We start from the raw sequence: 6,789 nt of genomic DNA on the forward strand, positions 1-6,789 counted from the left end.
AGTGGGAGAAGGTTGGGTGGAGCTTACCTAAACAGTGAAATGGTTAAACTAAAATGGCCTAAGACGACTAAAATGAGGCTAGCAAAGAATAAGAGCATTTAAAGATACAAAAATAATGCTTACATTACACTAAATAAAGGCTTTATATTAAATTATATCTATGGTACAGTATCAGTTAAATAGAAATGTTTAGAAAAATATTAAAAGATTAAAAATTGGTAAAGCAAGATATAACTTGATTATTTCTGAAAGCTAGTATTCTTAACTATTTTTAAAAATAGTTATACATTTAAATGTATAAAATTTAAAGCAGGAAACCCTATGAAGCAGGGGAATAAACTGAACTCTCTTGGGGAGGAGGAATTATATTTTTCAACTACATGTTGCTCTTCTTTACCCATACTATTTCATTTAGGAAAACAAACTTAATAAGCAAACAGTCATCTCAGATTAAAAAAATCTCAACACAATATTATGACTGACTATCGTATATGTATATGCATATTTAAACAATAATTTTCAGTGTGTTGAAATACAACCTCAAAAATTTATCGATCTGATCATCATTACATATGAATCAGAGTTAGTACTAAAGAATAAATGAAAGTTATCTCAGTTTTATGACTAAAATTTTAATTCTCAGAAGTAATTGCAGAAGTCAGTCGCACAGTATTAATCAATGGTAGCACTTCCAAAGTTTTTAATATATGCCAGCAACTGCTCAATGTTTGTTCATATACTTTATTTCACTTACTTTTCACAAAACCTCTGAGAATTAGGTTTTATCATGCTAATTTACTAAATAAGATCAAACTGAGGCATAGAAAAGTGAATTATTAGTTCAAACTCATACATTAGTGGTATTAGTGCTGTTAGGCCTCTTGAAGCCCTAAACATTAAAGTTATTATGTTCCTTCACATATGTATTTTTTTTTTTTTTGGCGAGGCGACCCTTGGTTGACCTCACAGATTGCAAGGACCTTGTCAGTTTACGATCCCTTATTTTTTATTTTTTTACTCCTACAGCGCCTGGTCTTCCTAGGTGGTCTCCCATCCAAGTACTAACTAGGCCTGACTCTACTTAGCTTCTGAGATCAGACAGGATCAGTCTTGTTCAGGGTGGCATGGCCATAGACCACATATGTATTTTTTAAATATGAAACCATACTATATATGTGAGAAAGTCACGCAATATTCTGACTTTTCTCATAACCAATCTGATTTCTTTTTTACTGAAATAAGTTATAATTTCCTAAAAGAACAGTCATGTTGCTGGTGACCAAGCATGTCCTTAGCATGCCTATTCAGTAATGTAGTACCTAATGGCAAAGCTAGATTGAAGCACTAGTCATGCCTTTTCAATATGTCATTCTTTAATAGTGAGAATGACTTGAGGTTCGGAACATTTTCAAAGATCAACTGTTAGAGTTACGAGTGGCTTTTTATGATAAATATTCTTTATGTTGGATGACTGGGAGTATTTCTTTTTTTTTTCTTTTGAACACTTATTGAATACTTCCTATGTTCATGATACTGTGACAGGCCACAGAAAGATAAATGAAACATGGAATTCACGTACTACTGAAAAGGATTATAGGTAAAGAGACAAGGACAAAGAAATATTATGCACTATAAAAGAAATAAAGAGAGATAAGTGTGCCTAATCCAGGTAAATGTGGTCAAAGAATACTTCCAATAGATGATGATGCTTGAGCAAGATTTAAACAAAAAGATGGACACTAAGGAGGAACATATACCATAGGCTCAAAGGCAAGAGACCATGGCCTTGTGAGAGAAGTGAGCAACTTCCTGTGGTTGGAGCATAGTTGTTCCTAGGAAAGCAGTTACATATAAACCTGAAAGACACCAGAGTCAGACCACAGAGAAATAGATAAACCCTAAAGGGTTTAGGCTTCCTGTTGAATATAATGGCATGCCATTAGATTTTTAAGTAAAAGAGTCACGTGATCCAATTTATACTATAAAAATTTCACTTTGAGTCCACGTCCAGCTTAGTTCTGAACTCTAAAAGCTCTCAGAAGTTTTCATAGAGACTGTGTTTTTTCTGAGTGTGACATTATTCCTATATCTTCTTCCTACAATGTTTAGTCTTGAAACACCTTAGAAATAAATAAGCACATAATCTTTCAGAGTTAGCCCTGAAGCACTGTTCAGAGAAGGTTTGTGGGTGTATAAGGAGGCCAAGCTGCCAACAAAGATGCTCCTATTCGGGAGCCAAGTAGCCATGTGGGCAGGACATAGATATCAATCAAATGTCCTAGAGCTCCAGTGTACACAGGGACTGAGGAGTAAAGTCAAGATTCCATTCTTTGTAAAGAATGTAAACAATATGCAATAAATCTTTGTGGAACTAAATCAATCAATCAATGCTACTTGCTCTGATTTGCCATCCAGTATTCTTAAAATTAACTAGAGAAGAATAAAAGATGCAAGAGAGAAACAGTGAAAAAATATTAAGGAACATCTTACCTAAACTGTGTTTTTTTTGAAAAGTTATATAATCCAATAAAGATATCAAATTCTATCATGGTGTTCCATTTTCCTTTGATCTGGTGAGGGAAATAAAAGTACATTTAAGTTATCTGGAATTATGACAAAATAGACTTTACTTTCCTAAAATCGATGACATAGCTTTTGGTTAACTATCAAACTCAATTAAAAAAAATTCAATGATACCTTTTAAAACATAATTAACATTTTAGTGTGTTTATCCATCTTAAGCTGATACAGTTATCTGTGTAGGATAAAGTTGAAGGATAAAGTGGCTTAATATCCTGCATTCTTTGCTTTGATTAGTTTTAGGAGTATCCAAGATAATAAGAGACAGATGTCCTCCTGCATTCCCAGGAGCTATTCTCATTGCAATTTAGCAAAAAAAAAAAAAAGTGTTTTCACACTCATATTTACAGATGAAAAAACTGAGGTTCCCAGAGACTAAATAGTTTTCCCTAGGTCATAGCCAAATAAATCAGGAAACATCATTCATTCATTGGTCTGCCTGCCTGTAAAAGTTGCATGCTTTCCGTTATCCAGCTCAGCCTGTGCAAATGCTTCAGGAATTTTTCTCTCTGGCTTGATCAAATTCTGGATGCCTTCTTTTTCTCTTTCTATCTAGGGGAATGTAGAGCAATTTGCTTTCTCCTTATACATATGTACATATTCTAACAGAGTGGCTGCATCTCTTCTGAGTAATTTGTAATTTGTTTTCCTTTTTGGCCTAGAGCAAGGGCTAGTTCACTAAAAGACAAATAGTGAACACTTGTCCTACCATAACTCTACTTCTGTCTCAAATTATCTGATCTTTTGGCATGTCACACTGATCATTTTTCAGTCTTTTAATTGATATTCATGTAGTGTCTTGCTTGAATGAAGGTATTGAGGCCCAGATACAGAAAATCTTAACAAAAACAAAAACAAAAATTAAAAAAAAAAAAAAAAACTAATTCTCAATCTGATTTTTTTTTCTGCCAACTGAAGCCCTCCTGTGGACAAGGATTTCATACATTAACAATACATGAGGACCCTTGGAGGCAATTACATATTGTTGTGTTGAAAATTGAGTATTCTCAGTTAGAAACTCATGAGCTTCGGCAGGTCCTGACTTACAGTTGTAACCCTGAGAGAGAAGTTCTGGTAAGGAAACAAGGCAATTAAAATTGATTTGGAAGGATGCCAATGGAATGTATTAAAAAGCAAATAAAGTGAAAAGAAAATTACCTAAGGAAACATTTGTAAAAATTAGCAATTAAAGACTTAGTAGATAGGAACTTTATTAATCATAATATTTAGAAATGAAGAAACAGACATTCTGATCAAACACTACAGCAAACAAAGTAAAAAAAACTGTTATTTATGTTATTGCATCCTTCTCAGCTGATACAAGTAACGTTCTGCAGAATATACTATCAGAAACATCGATATCACGGAAGAGAACACTGGACTAGGTACTGTTTCATAACAGTATTTCAGACCTCACTTGATACTAACTTGCTGTGTAACTTTGGACTGCCGCTAACTATCCCTAGTAAGAGAGTTGGCCTAGAGAAACGGTTCTTAAAGTGTTGCTCCAGACCCCACCACTACCACCACCACCACCACCATCATCATCATCATCACCTGAGAACTTGTTAAAATGCAAATTATTGGGTCCCACTTAGACCCACTGAATTGGAAATTTTCAGCATGGGCTCTAGCAATTTATATTTGAACAAGACTTCTGTGTATATCTTATGTACAATAAAATTTGAGAACCACTGAGCTAGATTATTTGTAAAGTGTTCTCAATATCAATATTCTCTGATTACATCAGCTATTTTCTAAAATAGCTTAACCCATGGTCAACTAGCTTCAAGTACTCTTCTAGTACCTATGTAGATCACAAAGAATATAACCAGGACAATGACAGGTGAGAAAGGGTTAAGAAGTAAATATTAAGAAAATATATATTGAGAAACCTATTAAGACTTTAGACTTAGACTCACACTGATTAGGATGCTAAAAACTGAGAGATATTGTCTCACAAAAAAAGTACAAATTAAAAATATTAGAATAATAAAAATAGCATAATATCAAAATAAGGGGGTCAATCTCACAGTGAAGATATTGGAACATTAGAGTCAGGGAAAATTCTAACAATATCTTACTCTGACATTGTACTTCATTGATAAGAAATCTGAAGCACAGAAAAGAAAAATAAATTGTCTCCAGAGTCAGCTTTTAAGAAAATAAAAACATGCTACACATTTATGTAGTAGGTGATTTAAAAGTACCCATTGAACTGTAGCCAATGGATTTGTTGAGTGGAGAGAGAAATAAGTTTCTATATGTACATGATTCTGTGTGCTTTATTGAGCAATTCTGAGATAGCTTTAAAACATTCATGGAAGAATCCATTTATTATGTCACTAAGACATTTTTGGAAATTTCAAGATTAACCTTCAACATAAAATTATCTGGAAATGAGTCATGTTCTAGATATTCCATCAAATCTTGATATCTCATTATACTATGAATCAGAAAGTCAGCCTCAGATCTCCATACAGGGCTAAATATTATGTAACCTTAGCTATCGCTGACAGCAGGTCTGGCCCCAAGCCTGAAAATAATACAAAAAGAAACAAAAAATAATTTCCCAATGATTAACAAAGAATTTGTATATATAGCTCCACTTAATTTCTCATAAAAATGTCATTAAAAGAGTTGGCACAATTAACCTGAATCATTTTGGTATTGTGGTGAAGTATGATTAAAAAATAAATCATCTTTTTGATGTTCAATCATTGAGGTGAACAGTATGTTTAGATGCTATACGATTTAATGAGGCCACATAGTCTTGCTAATAATGTATGTCAATTAAGAAAATCATTCAACATACATTTTACACTTACTATATGTCTGGTCAAGGTACTACAGCTTAAAAATCTAAAGATGAATGAGACAATATTTATTCCCTAAGGAATTCATAGTCCAAGCAATCAGGAAAACATAACCTGATTACTATGATAAAATTACAATGTTTTTAACCTAAGTATATACAGAACTCATCAATTCATTTTAGTGAGCAAGTCTATAAAAATTTAATTCAGTATTTCCAAGGTAACCTAGATTGTGAACAGTTGTAGCAATCACTGGATATTTAAGCAAACCACAGTTAAGATATAAGGTCAATTAATGATTTTTTAGCCAATCTAAAGATGTGAAAAATGGAATTACTGGTTTATTCTCTTTTACTTTTTCAGCCTCAAGTTATCTAAGTCTTCTAAAATAGTTTGCATTTTATATTGTAAGTCGATTTTAATCTTCATAATATTTGTTGAAAAAACTTATGCCACAAAGAGCAGGACAGCCATAGAAAGTAGTGTGCACCACTATCCACAGAACCAATGTTTAGGATCTAAATAAAGTTGGAATGTTGTTAGTATAATTTACTGTTGAGAAAGGATAGAATAATTTAGCACTTGCACAGACAGGCTCTGAGTAAGCATAATGTAACACTTCCTTGGAAGAGTTTTATTTTTTGTCAGTTCAAAATTATTTTTCCCTTAATGTCCCTTTCCCTATAGAGAAACCCTGGGAGCATACACAGAGAATCATAACTTTGTCCATAGACTGAAGGAATAATATTTTCTTCTTTCCAGTAAGAAGAAATCCAATTATTTTTCATTGCAGGAAGGTGATACATTTTTGGAAGATTGTCGTTGTTGCCATCTTTGCATTAGTGCTTTGAGGAAGCTTTGAGCAGCATGTCCCTCTCTGACTTAAAAATTCACAAAGGTTCTTAGTACAAGATAGAATTTCTTCATATTTTGCATCTTGCCCACCACTTGCAATATCATATCTTTGCTCTCCTCTTTATTTGCCCTACATTCATCCTCTACCTAGTCTCACAAAAAAAGAAGGTATTTGTTCTCATACCTCTAGAAATGTTGCATTCTTTTCTCTAGTATTTTGTCACTTCTCCAAGCTCCTGAACTCAGGAACCATGCTATAATCTTCTCTACAGCCTTGGCATTCCACACAGATATGAAAAACACAAATCATGTCATATGCTCTACAGAATAAAGAATTATATGAAACACAACAGGAAATAAGAAAAAACAAACTCTGGCAACTATGAGATTTTTTTCAAATATCTAAATGGAAACAGAAGAAAATTATACTAATACTGTTCTAAGTGCTTTACGTATACATAAGAATATATTTAATCCTCCCTCCAACTTCATGAGGAAGAAACTATTATCCCATTTTACGTTATCAAGAAACTCACAC

General features: G+C 33.1%; 1 pseudogene; it reads right to left on the reverse strand.

Moving 5' to 3' along the window:
- Positions 1 to 1,017: 1,017 nt before the first annotated feature.
- On the reverse strand, positions 1,018 to 1,136 carry LOC112475034 (annotated as a pseudogene).
- Between the last annotated feature and the right edge of the window lie 5,653 nt (positions 1,137 to 6,789).

Source organism: Pteropus alecto, unplaced genomic scaffold, assembly GCF_000325575.1.
Source record: "Pteropus alecto unplaced genomic scaffold, ASM32557v1 scaffold7, whole genome shotgun sequence".
NCBI classification, from domain to species: Eukaryota; Metazoa; Chordata; class Mammalia; order Chiroptera; family Pteropodidae; genus Pteropus; species Pteropus alecto.